The following is a 19,033-nucleotide window of genomic DNA, read 5'->3' as shown; positions in this document are numbered from 1 at the left end:
AAAAAAAAAAAAAAAAGCTAAACAACTTATAGAAACCCAGTCTCAAAAAATAAAAAGGACTATAAACCTCAGGGCAACAGCGCTATGGTTCAAATCAGTCGGGGAAGGGGGGAGGGCCACTCCCAGGTGGTGACAAACAATGATACTGGCAGCAGACTTCACAGCTGGCTGGACAGAAACTGTTGAAAACAATCTGCTCCAAAGATCCAAGACAACAAGATGCAAGATAAAATTTATTTCTAGTTTGCGCCAATGTAAATCTACTAACTCAATATATCAAATAGAACAAACTACTAATCATCTTAAGAATCAAGGCAGCACTATCATAAAGTGCCCATGTAAATTGTAAAGCTGTAAAATTCACCTCTTTATGAAAATCACCTCAATAAAAATCTCCTTGGACCATTTATCAGTTTACTAGGCAGGGTTGTTTGAAATTTTTAGTTTGAATTTATCAGAACATGTTTTATAGCAGGACATGGTGGTACATGGCCTGTAATCTAATCTAAGCAGAGGCTAAGGCTGAAGGATCACCATACATTCAAGACCAGCCTGAGTTCAAGGACAGCCCAAATTACACGCCCAAAGATTCTGGAAGGCAAACATGCCTGGATCTCATAAATGAAAATAAACAAATGAAAGCACAAGACAGTAAATGTTTTAAACCTTTCTGAAGAACTGACAGTTCTGGCCAGTCACAAAAGCCTCTACCTATAATCCCACCACTCTCAAGGCTGAGGCAGGGGGACTTCGAGGTCAATCTGGGCTACATGATACCCTGATCTGTGAATGAAAAGTCTACATTCCAAATAAGTAGGCTTGCAAATCAAAATCAATCCCAAAATTTCAACGGCTTAACACAACAAAAGTTTATTTCTGCCTTTATTTGAGGATCCACATTTTTGTTTGTTTTTTGAGACAGGGTCTCACTATGTAGTTGAAACTGACCTGGAACTCACTATGTAGCCCAGGCTGGTCTCGAATTCACAGCAATCCTCCTGCCTCAGCCTCCCCAGTGCTGGGATTACAGGTGTGCGCCACCACGCCCGGCCTAGGATCCACTTTTTATAGTGGAACCATTTGGTGGTTGAAGCATCTCTGATCAAAAAAGGAAAAGATTTAAGAGTCAAGACATTTAATGACTTCTGCATGTAGTTACATACTTTTTTTTTAATTAGGGCCTCACTCTGTAATTCAGGCTAGGCTTGCACTTGTAAAGATCCTCCTGCCTCAGCTCCCAACTACTGAGATTACAGCCATATGCCAACCATGCCAGGCATACACGTAAAATTTTTGCTCACATTTCACTGGCCAAAACAACTATCAGCTAAGTACAAGAGACTGCAAAAGAGGAGGAACAGTATAATGTCTCAATATTATCTCTTGCAAACCACATCTTAAGGGCCATAAAATCACTATCATCAAAAAGGCCACAGGGGGGCCAGGGATTTAGCTCAGTGGTTCAGTGGCCTGCCTTGCAAGTGCAAGGACCAGAGTTCGATCCCCGGTATCAAGAAGAAAGAAAAGAAAGAAAAGAAAAGAAAAGAAAAGAAAGAAAGAAAGAGAAAGAAAGAGCCACAGGAGGGCCAGGGATGTAGCTCAGGGCCCCAGAGCTTGCCTGGCAAGTACAAGACCCTAAATTCAATCCCAGGTACTGCAAAGGGGGAGGGAGGAAACGGGGGGGGGGCGCCACTGAGAAAATGGGTGTGATGAAGCATATTTGTAATCCCTGAGGCAGAAGGATCATTGAGATCAATGCCAGCCTCAGCTACATAGTGAGAGAGACAATCTGTCTCAAAAAACCAGAAAGGTCAGAGACAGACCAATCATGGTCAATTAATGTAAACTAAAGTCTGGCTAAAATTAATGTTAAATTAGCAACTTGAAGTGACCCAAACTAAATTGTTTCCATTGTACTGGGAGAAATACAACCCGGGGGGAAAATTTCCAAAGCAGTAAATTCTAAGGGATTTGCCACATGAACCTCTACTTAAACTGATTTTGATACCTGTCATCTCACAAAGTGAGCTGAGGGCATTTCTGCAGAAAGCTAACAAATGCATCTCTCCTCATGTTATGTTCCTTTTAAATCTCATGAAGCTTTGACAACATCCAAGGAAAGAATGCAAGTATCAGCAAAGTAAAAAATTCAACTATTACTAAACACAGTACATCAAAGTTAATTCAGTAATACAGTACTAGGCCAGGAATTTAGCTCAGTGGTTCCACCACCTTCCTCGCAAGCGCAAGGACCTGAGTTCAATCCCCGGTACAAAAATACTACTACTACTACTACTAATAATAATAATAATAATACAGTACTCTGCCTTATGAAGGTCTAAAAGGTCCAAATTAGCAGGGCATGGTGGCACTCTTAAGAAGCTGAGCAGACCCACTGGGCAATTTAGTGACTTAGTGAGATCTTGTCTCAAAAACTTACACAGGGCCAGGGATTTAGCTCAGTGGCGCCACACCTGCCTCACAAGTGCAAGGTCCTGAGTTCAATCCCAGGTACCAGAAAAAAACAAAAACAAACCCTTAGGGCTGGGGATTTAGCTCAGAGGTTTGGTTTGGTGGCCTGCCTCGCAACCACAAGGACCTGAGTTCGATCCCCAGTACCACAAAAAAAAAAAAAACTTAAAAAACATTAAGTCCCACCAACCTTAATTTTGATTATAAATTAACCTGCTCAAAATCTGCTATGGGGTCACTTTTAAAATGTGTTCATACCTGTGGGTGTGGTGGTGCACATGTTACCCCAGCACTTGGGAGGCTAAAGCAAGAGGATCTCCAAGAGTTCGAGGCCAGCCAAGGCCACATAGTGCGTTCAAGGCCAGCCTGGGCTACATAACAAAAAACTGTCTAAAAGTCTAAAAGAGCGATGGCACCTAATCATTTCAGTATCTTTTTTTGGGGGGGGGGTACCGGGGATTGAACTCGGGTCCTTGCGCTTGCAAGGCAGGCCACTGAACCGCTGAGCTAAATCCCCAGCCCAATGGCACCTATACGAATGTGTGTCCACATCTCTTTTGGGGATCTAAGGGTTGCTAGCTAGAACGAGCAGATTTTGCATTACTCAGGACTATAATTCAATCCATGAAAAAAAAAAAGGTCCTGGGCCAGGGATTTAGGTCAGTGGTGCCACCAACTGCGTCTAGTACCAAAAAAAAAAAAAAAAAAAAAAAAAGTTCCTACTTTTACCATGGGTCTAATTAAAACCAACAAAATATGATGCATCTTAGAGTTCACTAAGAATTATAAAGGAACCAGGCGCGGTGCCGCACACCTATAATGCCAGCAGTCAGGAAGCTGAGGCAGGAGGATTGCTACAATTTTGAAGCCAGCCTGGGCTACAAAGTGAATTCAAAGTCCCTGATTCCTAGGCACAAAAAAAAAAAAAAGCAGGGGATATTTATCTCAGTGGTGCCCCGGCCTGCCACACAAGCACAAGGTCCTGAGTTCAAACCCCAGTTTGGACTACAGCGTAAGACCCAATCTCAAAACACTTGCAAAATAAAGGTTGCTTCTAGGAGGAAGTAGTTTTCATTATTTACTTGTGATGGCTGTGTGGTTTTGATGTTATGTCTAATTTTATCTTTTATAATAAAATAAAAAGTGGGAAAAGTTCCAATTTGTATATTAATTGAAGTTTAAAGTTTTTAAATACCCAAGTTTTAGTTCAAAAATTATGCACTAGGAGTTAGGCATTGTGTTGTACACCTGTAATCCCAGCACTCCAGGCAGAACAAGTTCAAGGCCATAATGAGATCCTGTCTCAATCAATCAATCAATCAATCAATCAATAAATAAATAAATAAACAAACAAAACAAGCCGGGCATGGTGGCGCATGCCCTGTAATCCCAGGGAGGCTGAGGCAGGAGGATCGCTGTGAGTTCGACCAGCCTGGGCTACAGTTGAGTTCCAGGTCAGTCTTAACTACATAGTGAGACCCTATCTCAAAAAAAACCAAAAAACAACCAACCAACCAACCGCACACAAAACAGAACAAAAAAAACACTACATTATATGTTAGGGTTATAGTTCAGTGCTGAGCACTTGGCTAATTACCAAAAGGCTGCAAGACCAGTCTCCAACAAAACCAAATATTTTTGCACTACATATTCACAAATTGCTGATATATAAGCTGACAGAAGCCTTTCAGAACACAATTACCATACACATGTTGAAAGATTTATGTTCAGTACCAGGGATTTAGCTCAGAGGTTCTGCCACCTGCCTTGCAAGCACAAGGTCCAAGTTCGATCCCTAGCCAAAAAAAAAAAAAAAAAAAAATCAACGCATTCAAGATGTAAAAAAGCCCTTACTAAAAAATTAAGTCAGGACAGGGGATTTAGCTCAGTGGTGCTGCCACCTGAGTTTGATCCCTGATAAAAAAAAAAAAAAAAAAAATTAAGTCAAAACTTAATGTCAGCCAATGCAAAACTGGGGATCTGAAATAAAGACACTTCTCAGATGAAGACTAGAAATGGCAAATAAATATATGAAAAATATTCCACATCACCGGTCAATCAATAGATGCAAATTAAAAATAACATTGAGATTCCATCTCACTACAGAAAGAATGGCTATCAAGAAATCAACCAATAATAAATGCCGGAGAGGTTGTGGGGAAAAAGGAATCCTTCTCCAGTGCTGGTGGGAGTATAGACGGTGCAACCACTGTGGAATCAGTGCAAAGATTTCTCAAAGAACAAAAACTAGAGGCTCCTGGGCTGGGGATTTAGCTCAGCAGTTCGGTGGCCTGCCTCGCAAGTGCAAGGACCCGAGTTCGATCCCCGGTACCACAAAAAAAAAAAAAAAATAGAGGTTCCTTTTGACCCAGCTATGCCTCTTCTTGGTAACTTCCCGAAATAATTCAAAGCATCATACCACAGCAATGTATGCGCACCCATGTTTATAGCAGCACAGTTTTGGAAACAGCCCAAATGCCCATCAACTGATGAGTGCATAAAGACTTTTTTTTACAACAGAATACTCCTTTGCCATAAAGAAGGATGCACTTCAGACATTCATCACTAAACAGATGGACCTTTACACCATACTCTTAAGCAAAATAAATTGGACACACGTTTCAATACTGAATTCTCTGGTGTGAGAAACTGAATGTGAGGCCACGGATTTAGCTTAGTGAAGTGCCTGCTTTGCAAGCACAGGGTCCTGAGTCTGATCCCCACTACTGAGAAAAGGAGTTTAAAAAAAAAAAACGTGAAAATAAGGACTGAGATGTGTAATGGATTTGGGGAAATGGGAAGAAAGTTTTCAAATGGGAAGGGGAACAAAGGAGAAGGGAGGGAGAAAGGAAGGAAGCAACAAGAAAAAAGTAAAAATAGAAGGAAAAAATGGAAACAAAGCTTTTGGACATAGGGAGGGGAGGAGGCTTGAGGGAGAGAAGGGAATAAAATAAAATTCATTAAAAAAATCTCCAAGAGCTGGGGAATTTAGCTCAGTGTTGCCACTGCCTGCCTTCCAAGTGCAAGGACCTGAGTTCAATCCCCAGTACCAAAAAAAAACCCTTTAAAGAACAGGGAAAAAAAAAAAGTTATGCATTTTCAGACAAAAAAAAAAATCAACATCAGGCATAGTGGTGCACATCCATAATCCCAGCATTTGGAAGGCTGAAACAGGAGGACTGCTTCAAGTCTGAGACCTGCCTGGACAACATAGTGTTCAAGGCCAGCATGAACTACATACAATGTGACCCAGTCTCAAAAAAATAAAGTAGTTATAAACCAGTTGTTTTATCTAATTTTTCAAAGAATATAACATATACTTCTATGGGGGATACTGGGATATGATCCCAGGGTGTTCTCATTGAGCTAACTTTTTATTTTTATTTTTATTTTTTTTATTATGTATTATTTTTATTTTGAGACAGGGTCTCACTAAATGTCCCAGGCTGGGGTAGAACTTGCAATCCCCTAGCCTTAGTAGGCATGCACAACTTAAATTTAAAAAACCTGAGTGAGGGAGCTGAGACAGTGAGACTCTGTGGTTGAGTACTTGGCTGCCATGTATGAGTACCTCAATTTGATGGGGGGAGGGGACAACACATGACTGAATATTAAAACTGTATTTTTTAAAAAAGGCTACTTTGGGCTGGGGATTTAGCTCAGTGGTTCCGGTGCCTGCCTCGCTAATGCATGTGCCCGAGTTCAATCCCCGGTACAAAAAAAAAAAGGCTTACTTTGATACTTTAAATCACCTCTTCTTGATTAGTGAAGTAAATTTACTTGCTTATATCCAGACTTAGCCTCAGGATCTCTAAAATAGTTGCCAAACATTCTCCTATCTTCAAAATCACACAGAAGTAAAAGACCCACAAGCAATAATAAACCCTCCAAAATTTTTAATTCTTTAAACAAAGCAGAACAATTTAGGAAACAGTATTTATGACTGGGCATGATGGCGCATGCCTGTAATCCCAGCATTCGGGAGGCCAAAGTAGGAAGATTGCTTCAAGTTCGGGGCCAATCTGGTCTACATAGTGAGTTCAAGACCAGCCTGCACTACAAAAGGAGACCCTGTCTCAAATAAACAACACTACATAGTATAAAAAGGTAAAAGATACAACGAGCAATGAAAGGTTGGAAGCATTCTGAAATGAGGAAAGGTCAAAGTCATAAGCAAGCAAGGAGTAAAGGAAAAGCATGGAGACCATGGGAACAATGTACAGTATTAGATGTCAGGAAAAGATTTAAACTGGTCCAGAGGAAAATCCTGCCATCATTCTCCCATATCCCAGAACTACACCCTTAAAAGGCATCTAGTGAAAAGGAACATATACAATAGAAGGCCGTTTGTCTGTAAATAACAGTTCCTAGAGGTTTCTATCCAACCCTTTATGAATTTTGGCCTCATATCAGAATTTTTGGCGGCTGTTTTAACACTCTATTCCTTGATTAAACAGAATTAACATTTTTGTGTTATTAGTATACAACCCATCCCTGACATAAAGACTTGTTTAAAATAATTTTTTGAGGCCAGGGATTTAGCTCATTGGTTCCACTGCCTGCCTCACAAGCCCAAGGACCTGAGTTCGATCTCCAGTACCAAAACATATTAAAAAATAAAATAATTTTTTGAAAAGTCTTGCTATGTTGTCAAAGCTAGTTTCAAATTCCTGGGCTCAAACATCCTCCTGCCTCAGCTTCCCAAGTGCTCAGATTAGTCATGCTCCACTATGCCTGGCTCTAAACTTTTTTTTTTTTAACATAACCTACAAAGCCAAAAAGTGTACATATTTGTGGTCATGTGATATTTCAATGCACGTATGTATTGCTTACATCAGGCTATACATAATTCCTCAAATATTTAATTTCTTTTAGGTGAAAACATCAGAACTACTCAGTGCTCATGCAAAATAGCTCAGGGGTCAAGGGGGAGGGATTCAAGGTATAGTTTAATTTTAAAACTAGAAACAGCTGGGCGTGGTGCTACACGCCTGTAATCCCAGCACTCAGGAGGCTGAGGCAGGAGGGTCGCTGCAAGTTCAGACCAGCCTGGGCTACACAGTGAGTTCCAGAGCAGTCTGAACTACATAGTGAGACCATGTCTCAAAAAACCAAAAAACCAAAAAAAAAAAAAAAAAAAAGAGAAAGAAAAAAAAAAAAAAAAAAAAAAAAAAAAAAAAAAAAAAAAAAAAAAAAAAAAAAAAAGAGAAAGAAAGAAAGAAAGCTAGAAACAAAGTCCCTCACAACGGGAGAACAGAAAAGAAGTCAATATACCTGTAAAATAAATATATAGACTATGGGCCAGGGATTTAGCTCAGTGGTGCCACCGCCTGCCTCATAAGAGCAAGATCCAGAGTTTGATCCCTGGTTCAAAAAAAAAAAAAACACACACCTAACTTACAAGGAAAAAAGGCCCAGCTCAAGAAGTAATTATATACATCCCTCAATAACCCTGACACAAGTCTTGACATCTTTGGGTATTCTCAGGCCTCCCAGTCACTAACATTCTTAACATTAAACTGGGCTCTATCAAGTGACTTTATCCCCCACACCACCACTAGGGACTGCACCCAGGACAGAGATATATCCTCAGCTCTTTTTATTTGGAAACAAGGCCTTGCTAAATTGCCCGTGTGGGGCTCAAACTTGTGATCTACTTGCCTCAGATTTCCAATAAAATGAATGAAGGTCATTTTTGAAGGCCAAAAATGACTGATAATGAGACAAGGATGTAGCTCAATAGTGCGGCACAAGAGCCTAGCATATGTGAGGCCCTCACATATGCACCACAAGAAAAAAGAATAGAAGACCATAATTACAATTTCATGTAATTCCTCATAATTCACCCAACACAAAAAGAAATATAAATGTATATTCAATAGAAGTTTCCCTAATTCAATAAACCAGTAAATACACTAACTGAAGTAGAACCCAAAACAGCAGGCTCAATTAACAACTAAATTTAGATTTTTTTTTTTTTGGAGACAGTCTCCCTATATAGTATATAGCAAAAGCTGGCCTCAAACTGACTGCAATCCTCCTGCCTTGGCCTCCCAAGTGCTAGGATTACAGGCATGCCCTCCACTGGAGGGGAATCAGGAATACTATGCCAGTTTTGTAATGAAACACATTTGGCTAAGTATCAGCGACATTGCCAATTTGCCCTCACTTAAAACTCCTTATCAGTGCACGCCTGTAATCCCAGCACTCCGGAGGCCAGGCAGGAGGATCGCTGGGAGTTCGAGACCAGCCTTGGCTACATAGTGAGTTCCAGGTCAGATTCAACTACGTAAGACCCTGTTTCAAAAAACCAAAACAAACACTACGTAAGACCCTGTTTCAAAAAACCAAAACAAACAAACAAACTCCTTATCTAGGGCTGGTGATTTAGCTCAGTGGTTTTGCCACCTGCCTTGTAAGTGCAAAGGCCCAAATTCGATCCCCTGGTACCCCCCTAAAAAAATTCCTTATCTAAAAAAAAAATCCTTGGGCTGAGGATTTAGTTCAGTGGCACCGTGCCTGCTTCAAAAGCACAAGGTCCTGAGTTTGATCCCCAGTACCGGAAAAAATAAAAAATAAAAATAAATTTTTAAAAATCCTGCTGGGCATGATGGCACAAGACTATAATCCCAGCATTTGGGAGGCTGAGGCAGGAGGAATGCTGTGAGTTCGAGACAGGCCTGGGCTACATAGTGAGTTCCAGATCAGTCTCAACTACATAGTGAGATCCTGTCTCAAAAAAAAAAAATCCTCATCTGTAAATGGGTAGCACCTACTGTGCAGTGTTGAAGACTAAACGAGATAATAACAGTTAACTACATAGCATAGTTTATGAATAACCAATGGAACTGTTATAGGATTTTATTAGTCAATGAATAGTTTTTTAAAAATTTCTCAATTTGGCCGGGAATTTAGCTCAGTGGTTCCGCCAACCTGCTCCTCACAAGCACAAGCTCCTGAGTTCAATACCTGGTACCAAAAAAAGTTTCTCAGTTTGTTAGTCCCACTTTTCATCAGTAATGAAAGAAGGAAAGCACTTAGCTTTCTCCAGTCTTTATTGGGGACAGAGATGGACAGCTGGTATAGTACCCTGGATAGAGCAAACACTATTACCATTACAAATTTAGATTAACTTCTGAAAGCACTGACACATTAACTAGAATACAATCCTGAAGCAATCCTTTGTGTATTTTGTTCTCAAATCAATTTTCTAGAATAGAATAGTGCCTGGTATGTACATAGTTGGAATTTAATATGCATTTGTCAAATGATTTTGAACTTACTTTACTACTTTGAATACTAAAGTTTTTCAAAGCACAATAAGCATAATACTAGGCACATTTTCTTCTTCTACCACCCAAAACAGATGTGCATATTTTCATTCATATTCCCTAGAAAAGAGAAAAATACAAATTATTTGACCTTCTAAAGAATTTTAAAAGCTTCTTCCAAATTAGTTTCTAAGTTAAAAAAATAAAATAAAATAAAGGACAGGGCTGGGTATTTAGCTTGGTGCCTGCCTCCCAAGCACAAGGTCTCAAGGAAAAAAAAAAGAAAAGAAAAAAAGGGACAATCTTTTATCCACATTCTAGACTACACAAGGAATCTCTCCCATCCCTCTCAATAATGACAGGGCAAATTCCTGTTTTTTGAGATAGGTCTTACTATATATATAGCCCAAACTAGCCTCAAACTCACAGTGGATCTTCTTGCCTCAGCCTGAAAATTCTCTTTTATTCCATCTATCAAAATAGTTTTCTCTCAGATCTTTGAAGAATACAGTATTCCCTTCAAGGAAGCCGTGAGATCCCAGGGGAAATTAGAGGTGGAAAAGTATAAAGACCCTGGGAAGAGAAATAACCTAAAATACGCAAGTACAGGAAAAAGAATGAGAGCATAGTATAAGCCTGTAATCCTGTTAGCTTACACAGTAGGCTGAGACAGGAGAACCCCAAATTCAAGGATGACCTGAACTTGAGAGACCCTGTCTCAAAAAATAAAAAAGGCTAAGGGGCCGGGGATTTAGCTCAGCGGTTTGGTGGCCTGCCTTGCAAGTGCAAGGACCCGAGTTCAATCCCTGGTACCAATCAATCAATCAATCAATCTTACAAAAAAATAATAGTAAGGGCTGGGGATGTAGCTCAGTGGCACCTCGCCTGCCTGGCAAGTGCAACATCCTGAGTTCGATCCCCAATACCAAAACAAAAACAAAAAAATAGGCCAGCTGGGCATGATGGTGCATGCCTGTAATCCCAGCACTAAGGAGGCTGAAGCAGGAGGATTGCTGTGAGTTCCAGACCAGCCTGGGCTACACAGTGAGTTCCAGATAAGTCAACTACATAGGGAGACCCTGTCTTTTAAAAAAAAAAAAAAAAAAAAAAAAACAGGCCAGTGTGGCAGAACATGCCTGTTATCCCAGCACTCAGGAGGCTGAGAATTGGAGGCCAGTATGGGCCACAGAATGAGTTCAGGGCCAGCCTGCACTACGTGAAAAGACTGTCTCAAAAATAAAACCACAAATCAGTATCTGGGAATATAGGTCAGTGTTAGAGCACTTGCCGAGCATGCAGAGGCCATGGGTTGGATCTTCAGCACTGCAAGAAAAAAAAAAGGGCTGAACCAAGATCACAGTCCTGTTTTCTGAACTACTGTATATACTACTGTATAGGATTTGGTGCTCTAAACATTAAGAGTCAAAAGAGAATGTAGGGGGGCCAGGGATTTAGCTCAGTGGTTCCACCGCCTGCCTTGCAAGCACAAGGACCCAAGTTCAATCTCCGGTACCAAAAAAAAAAGAGGATGTGGGTTACACTTTAAAAATATATGTGGAGGGGGTCGGGGATTTAGCTCAGTGATACCACTACCTGCCTCCCAAGTACAAGGTCCAGAGTTCAATCCAGGGTACAAAAAAATATATGTGCGTGTGGAGGGAAAATATTTTAAAAAGTAATATATGTGGAGGAAAGTTTTTGAGCTTAGGACACTTGTTAAACATCTAGGTCTACTACATATTCAAAGAAAAAACTAGTTTAAGAGAGATATAACCAAAAAAAATCAACAAAATTAACATACTTGTCTTTGACAGTAGTCATCAGACAAATATGCCAGTAGGCTCTGCTTTCATCAACTACAACTATCAATGGTTTCTCCTCCTTTTCTCTCTCTCTCTTTTTTTTAATACCAGGGATCAAATTCCAGCTCTTGCACTTGTGAGGCAGGTAGCGGAACCACCAGGCCAAATCCCTGGCCCTCCTCCACTTTTCTCATTCCCATTTTGAGGTAAGGGCTAGAAAAACAAATCCCTTTTGCTTTACCTTATGTTCTGCCAAATGCTTAACTTCATCTGAGAAAATTTTGTGAGAACTTAAGTAAGATATCTCTTGTAAAAAGGAGGACAGTTTAGGAAACTTTGATTATAAAGGAGAAAATATGTATGAACAAACATCCTTAATTAAGCCAGGCTTAGTGGTGCACACCTATGATCCCAGCTCTGAGGGTGAGAGGCAGGAGAATCTGTTTAGGCTACCTAGAAGTTTTAAGACTGGTCTGCATTTTATGTAGCAAGACTGTCTCTAAACTGTAAAAGTCTTAATAAGGATGCCCTTAGGGCACTGGTAGCCAGCCTATCACTGAAAGGGCTAAAAGGATCACCATCACAGCTTTAAGGCAAGTATGTCACTCAGGACAATCAGTTTATGCTAGCAAAATTATAAATTAGTATCCCTGTTTTCAAGGTGTCCTGATTTGGATAAATCAGGATTTTCCCCCTCTCTGGAGACAGGGTTTTGCCATATAACCTAGGCTAGCCTTGAACTCGTGGAGATCCTCCAGCCTCAGTCTCCTCTCAGTGCTGGGATTACAGGCATGTTCCACAGTACCCAGTGCCATTTTATTATATTTTATTATCAGCGACCTTTTTTTGGGGGGGGGGAGACAAGGTCTCACTATGCTGTTCAGGCTGGCCTCCAATTCAGTGATCCTCTTGCCTCAACCTCCTAAATGCTAGGATTACAGGCATGTACCACCACACCTAACCCCTGCAATCTTTTATTATTACTTGATACTGTTCAGCACAAAATTGATCCTAGGTGTATGATTAAGTATGAATATTTAATCAACTCAAAACAAGACAGTTGGCAACTCAAAATGTTTTGTTTTGTTTTTTGGTACAGGGAATAGAACTCAGGACCTTGCACTTGCTGGGCAGGTCAAATTTGTTGTTTATCTGTTCCAAACTTAACCGACCATTTTAATTTTAAAACCATTAAGACTGGCCAGGAATGGTGAATCATGCCTGTAATTCCAGCACTTAGGAGGCTGAGGCAAGAGGATCACTGCAGTTCAAGACCAGCCAGAACTATATAGCGAAATCGTGCCTCAAAAAAAGAAGTGGGGGCAGGGATTTAGCTCAGTAGTTCCAGCACCTGCCTCACAAGCACAAGGGCCTGAGTTCAAACCCGTTACCAAAACAAAAAAATCAAGAAAAACAATAAAAAAGAAGACAGGAAAGGTTAAGTATTTTTGGCTATTGTTCCCTCTAGGCTGTTTGGAACATTTATGTTGTCACATGCCAATCTTTGTCCCTCCTAAAAGTTCTGCCAACTTTAACCTGAAAGTATTAAGACAAAGGTAGAAAAACAACTAGGTATGATGTGCCTGTTATCAAACTACTATGGAGGATGAGGCAGGACTGAAAATTTGTAAGATTAAGGCCAGCCTGGACAACTTAGACCTTATTTCAAAATAAACATTTTGGCCAGGGATTCAGTTCAACCGTTCTGCCGCCTGCCTTGCAAGCACAAGGACCCAAGTTCAATCCCCAGTAAAATAAATAAATAAATAAATTCAAAATAAGTTTAAGAAAGATTGGACCTAGGCATGGTGGCACACAACAGTAATCTAGGATTCAGGAGGCTGAGGTACAAAGAGCCCTAAAGTTTGAAGATGGCCTGACCTACCTGAGACTCTCAAAGAAAAAAAAAAGCTAGGGATTTAGCTCAGCAGTGCCACGCCTCGGTCACTAGTACAAGGTCCTGAGTTCAATCCCCATACCAAAAAAAAAAAAAACATAGGAGCCAGGCATGGTGGCATGTGCCTGTTACTCCTCGGGAGGCTGACAGAAGTGTGTGAATTTGAGCCCAGCCTGGGTTACACAGTGAGTTCAGGGCCAGTTCAAATTACATAGTGAGACCCTATCTCAAAAAAAAAAAAAAGAAACAAACAAAACAACAAAAAAATAGGTAATGAAACCTATGTACTCACATCCTGAGATTACCTAAAATTTCTCATTCTAGTTTCCTTTTCTATGCCTTAAAATGGGACTTTATGCTTTGAAAGAAAGCACCAGGTAGGGCTGGGGATTTAGCTCAGTGGTTCTGGTGCCTGCCTCGCAAGCTCAAGGTCCCAAGTTGGATCCCTGGTACCAAAGGAAAAAAAAAAAAAAGAAGGCAACAGGTAACTGGGCAAAGTGGCACACAACTGCAATCCCAACATTTTAGGAGGCTGAAGCAAAAGACTAGAAATACAGCTCAGGCGGAAGACCCTGGGGAGAAGGAGATTTCCTGGTTCTTTATAGAGAGACCCAAAGAGAATTTACCTACAATTCAAAATAGATACTGGAGGTAGCACCTGCCTGGCAAGCAAGGCCCAACAATCAACTCCCAATACCAAAAATAAATAAAAAGGGTATTAGATAAATCATAAATATCAAGATACTATTTGGCACCCCCCTAAAAAAACTTTTGTGCTTGAAGTAATCACTAAAGAAATAAGCATTTCCCACTCCTCCCTCAAAAAGCACTACCTTAGTTACACACAGGTATTTTGTGAAAAATAGGAAAAAGTACTGGTTGAAAGGTCAGCAGACAAGTCCTGGCTATTCCACACGATAGCTAATTAGGAAAAAAAATTTACTATATTGTCTCAATTCACTTTCCTAAACCATAAACTGGAAGTATTACAAGAATACTAACCACTATATGATAAGTTATTTACTTCAATATCATCAAATTAGGGCCAGGGATTTAGCTCAGTGGTTCTGCCGCCTGCCTTGAAAGCACAAAGACCTGAGAGTTCAATCCCCAGTGCCAAAAACAAAAAAAAATTATCAAATTAAATAAATTTTGTGAAAATTGTCCATGATTGTAAAGCTCTATATAAATGTTAATATTTGTAGTTTGAAAAATTCAGCCTTCCGTGTATGCTTTGTTTTTTTTTTTTTTTTTTTTTTTTTTTTTTTTTTTTTTTTTTTTGGTTATCGGCAATTGAAATTGGGCCCTTGAGCTTGTGAGCAGGCTCCAGAACCACTGAGCTAAATCCCCAGCTTGTCATTACTATTTATAAGGAATTTTCTTGAAATAATGTAAAAAAAATTCCCACAAAATCAGCCTTACAGTCATGCTTCAAGGCCGGTGATTTAGCTCAGTGATGTTGCCAACTGCCTCACAAGCCTAAGGTCCTCAGTTCGAACCCCAGTACCAAGGGAAGAAAAAAAAAAAAGTCATGCTTCAGATCACCTTCTGACATGAACTTGCAAAAAATTAGATACATTAAATACTGGGCTGAAATTTCACTTAGTATGCCAGATTAAAGTCAAGAAACTTTTAATATACTTTCGTGTGTGTGTGTGTGTGTGTGTATAAATGTATATATATAGATGTAGTTCAGTGATAGTGCTTGCCTATCTTCTACCACCAGGACAGCCTCCCTCCAAAACTACTTCCTATTCTCTTGACCAAGGCATAAAACAATTATAAAAAGTCTGTTTGTATGGATTTTCAATGTGTTTGCTTACACTTACTTCAAAATTTGCTCAGCTTAATACTTGCTGTAATTAGCTCAGTGGTGCTGCCTCTTGCAACAACAAAAAAACTTGCTGTAAGTATTCTTTCTATACCAGAGTTTGAAGACAGACTCATATAAAGGTGAAAAGAGCACTTAATGTCCACAGTAAAGACTTCACTCATTACCTTAAATCAGTGGTTCATGATGCCATTACATCCAAACTTGTCCAAGACAATAAAGCAGAATGAAATATGCACAACACTGTACAAAAGTATAACGCATAAGCCAATGGTGGCATACCCTTGTAATTCCAGCACTCGCAAGGCAGAGTCAGGAATAACACTGCGAGTTTAAGATCATCCTGCGCTACGTGAGTTCAAGGCCAGTCTAACCTACAGTGAAAGTATCTCTTAAATACAAAGGCTAAAAAAGCCACCTACAAATGGGATCCTAAAAACTACATTATCCAATTCTACTTTTCAGTTAGGTAGGGGGAGATTTTTATTTATTCAGTATGGCCTATTAGGCCGGGGATTTAGCTCAGTGGTTCCACCACCTGCCTTGCAAGCACAGGGACCCGAGTTCGATCCCCGGTACAAAAACAAAACAAAACAAAAAAAAAACACCAACATGGCCTATTAACTGAAACAGCACTGGAAAATCACTGGTGTGTACTCAAAAAAATTAACGAACTATATGTTTTTAAATTCATTAATAATTTGTTATCTATTTTCCCCCCAGAAGACATGTTAATTCAAAACACCCTCTTCCCCATCCCTCATTAACTAAGCTAGATGCAAGGCTTTTGTGTTTCAAAAGGGCAGCTTTCAAGGGACTCAGAAGATGATCCTGGCATTCATATACTGAGTGAATCAAAAGTACCCACTACAACTTTACCCCCACCTCCCATGGAGCTTATGTCAACAACATGAAGATTGGGAAAGGACAAAGCAAGTACCACACAAGCCCAAACTGTGTTCACCAAAGATTTCAATTTACCCCACTCTACAGTTCCTACTTTACACTGATGTGGTTAGGATATGTGGGAAGTAAGATTTGGTTCACGAATACTCAGCAATGATTACAAATGACATAAAAACTATTTCTCAGACTACTGACTTGTTATACAGATGATATGCTACATTTAATCAAGGTGAAGTCAGTCTTATTTTTTACGTTCAACATCCAGATCATCCTCTCCTGAACACAACTCAGTCTTGCCTCCAGTACCATTAAATAATCCATAAAAATTGATTTAAATTCCCCAGGATAATTAAATGAGGATAAAGTTTAGGGACTTGCTTCCACACAGCAGGCAAAATAAAAGATCAACATTGGATAGGAAGAGAGAAGAGCAGTTGGAAATTCAATGATATCTATGTACCCAAATTCATACCATTCCAATGCACTCTCTCATTCCCCTATACCTGATACAATTGTTTAGTGACTAGTAACTGTGTGATCACTTTCTCACCACGAACAAAATTACATCATAGCACTCAACAAAGGAGTGGACATAAGGCTAATTTCTAATAACTCTCCTCTCCCTTTCCTATCCCAATAGTCTCACAGAAAACCTTCTCAATCTTGTAGGTGATATTCCTTCCCCTTTAAAACCTCAGGGGGACTCCTAACAAACATTGACCATGTGACTTTATCTAAACACTCCTCTGCTGAATAACCAGTAAGTGCTTTGGTCAAAAATCCTCAGCAGCTGGGCGTGATGGTGCACGCCTATAATCCCAGCACTCAGGAGGCTGATGCAGGAGGATCACTGTGAGTTCGAGACCAGCCTGGGCTACATAGTGAGTTCCAGATCAGTCTCGACTATTCAGTGAGACCCTGTCTCAAAATCCAAAAAACAAAAACTCTGCTTGATCTCCCATCAGAAGAATTAAATATAGCACTTTCTGAGTGACACCAGGTGCTGGTAAAAAAAAAAAAAAAAAAAAAAAAAAGAGGGGCTGGCTGGGGTAATTAGCTCAGTGGTTCCACCACCTGCCTCGCATGTGCAAAGTCCCGAGTCTGATCCCCGTACCAAAATAATAATAATAATAAAATCATATGCTTTCAAATCAGTTGTGAGGAAAAAAAAAACTTTCCCTATCTCTTGAGTGTCGCAGAAAGTTTACAGAATCTAAATCCCCACAAACCATAAAATACTGAAATGTAATATCAAGTTTCCTCCCGGGGGGCACTAGATTAAGAGGGACGAAGAGGGAGGCATGCATGAAGAGGGAGAAAGAGACTTCCATTACTAGCACACTTACACTTGTTTGATTTTTAAATACACTGAAATAAAGACAAGGCTGACCTTGAACTGTACTTTAACATCTTACTCCCCTCCCCCACCCAACAAGTTTATTCAATACAAACAGTAATTTAAAAATCAAGACAAAATTAGTTCAATATTCTCCCTTTTCTCTTGCTTTTCAAGTCCCTGAATAATAATTTCTAATGCTACACTAGGTCTAAACCCTGAAGCTATTCACATGACCAAACTGACATTCAAGGGAAAGACCCTGCACATTTTCAAAAATAACTGGCTTAAATCAGGAAAAACCAAAGGATCAATGGCATTCGATTATAACCATGTCTCAAACCATCCCACAAAAGCCATTAAAACCAAAAGACTCACAGACGTCATTTTTCTCTTTAACACTAGGAATGGATAACTCAGGCATCTAGGTCCAAAATGTGAAGTAGGAGATTAAAAAATAGAATTGCCTCGGGCTGACTGGACAAACATAATGCGCATTTCGATAAAGTTCTGAGAAATGACTGAAAAATCAAATGAATAAAGGCGGGAGTGTAGCTCACTGTCAAAGACCTGCCCTGCCCTACCTATCCTGCTTATTCCAGGTTCCAGGACCAGTACGCTCCCCAAAACAAACCAGAGGAACAAAGAGGAACTACTAAAAGCTGTATGTTAAACCATACACTTAAAACGGAAAAAAGAAAATAATAAATAGAATTCCGTACATTCATAATCCAAAAATCAAATGAGTGCTTGGAATAGGCTAAGAGCACAACGTGTGAACAAGCATTCCAAGACCCAAAATACAGTTACTATTAAACATATTTTGCAATTAACAGGTCTTGCCTCGTGTCATAATGGTGCGCATGAACAGGAAAGTCTTCATTTTTAAAAACGGGTAGACTGAGGCATGAGCATTACAAAGGCTCTTAACTGTTAAGAGTCATGGTCTCCTTGTCTCCTGGTTCCATAGTCTTATGTTCCATTCTCCAGGACCTAATGCTTACGAAGCCAGAGAAACAGAACAGCAACTTCGACTCCTAGTGTTTAGCCCAAAGAAAAGACGAATGAGTGAGGTTTTTCAGGACCTCCCCAGAAGGCAAGGCTGAAAAGCTCAAAATCCCTCAACTACAAGGTGTGCCAGCCTAGGGGAAGAAATATGATCGCAGCGTAGCAACTTGCCTCCACCCAAGGAGAATCTGCAGTGATTCTCACTTCCCTTCCCCAACCTCCCCCAATACTGCCCACCACCACAAGCCCGAAGAAGCCTTTTGCTTGAAAGAGCTCTTCTTTGTGAGACTCCACGACCGCCGCCCCACACTGGGCCTCCGGGGAAAAGCCACCGCCCCCACCCGCCATATTTCCCTGAAAGGCGCCCGCGCTATAGCTCCAGTCTCCACTGCCTCCCATGTAGCGATTGTTTCTTACCCCATCACCCCACCCAATTGGTCCTCATGTCCCAATACTGTCCCAGAAGCTCCCCCGGGAACAGCTCGACCGGAGACTGCAACCCATCTCCTC

The 19,033-nt window shown here is 40.3% G+C and overlaps 1 protein-coding gene across 1 annotated transcript in view; it reads right to left on the bottom strand.

Moving 5' to 3' along the window:
- Positions 1–19,033, bottom strand: part of Ywhae (tyrosine 3-monooxygenase/tryptophan 5-monooxygenase activation protein epsilon) — a 51,342-nt gene that overhangs the window by 31,504 nt on the left and 805 nt on the right. The window lies entirely within an intron of this gene.

This window comes from Fukomys damarensis, unplaced genomic scaffold, assembly GCF_012274545.1.
Source record: "Fukomys damarensis isolate Sample0158 unplaced genomic scaffold, DMR_v1.0_HiC HiC_scaffold_13, whole genome shotgun sequence".
In the NCBI taxonomy this organism is placed as follows: Eukaryota; Metazoa; Chordata; class Mammalia; order Rodentia; family Bathyergidae; genus Fukomys; species Fukomys damarensis.
The sequence above is the reverse complement of the archived record's forward strand: the minus strand, read 5'-3'. Positions and strand labels throughout refer to the sequence as shown.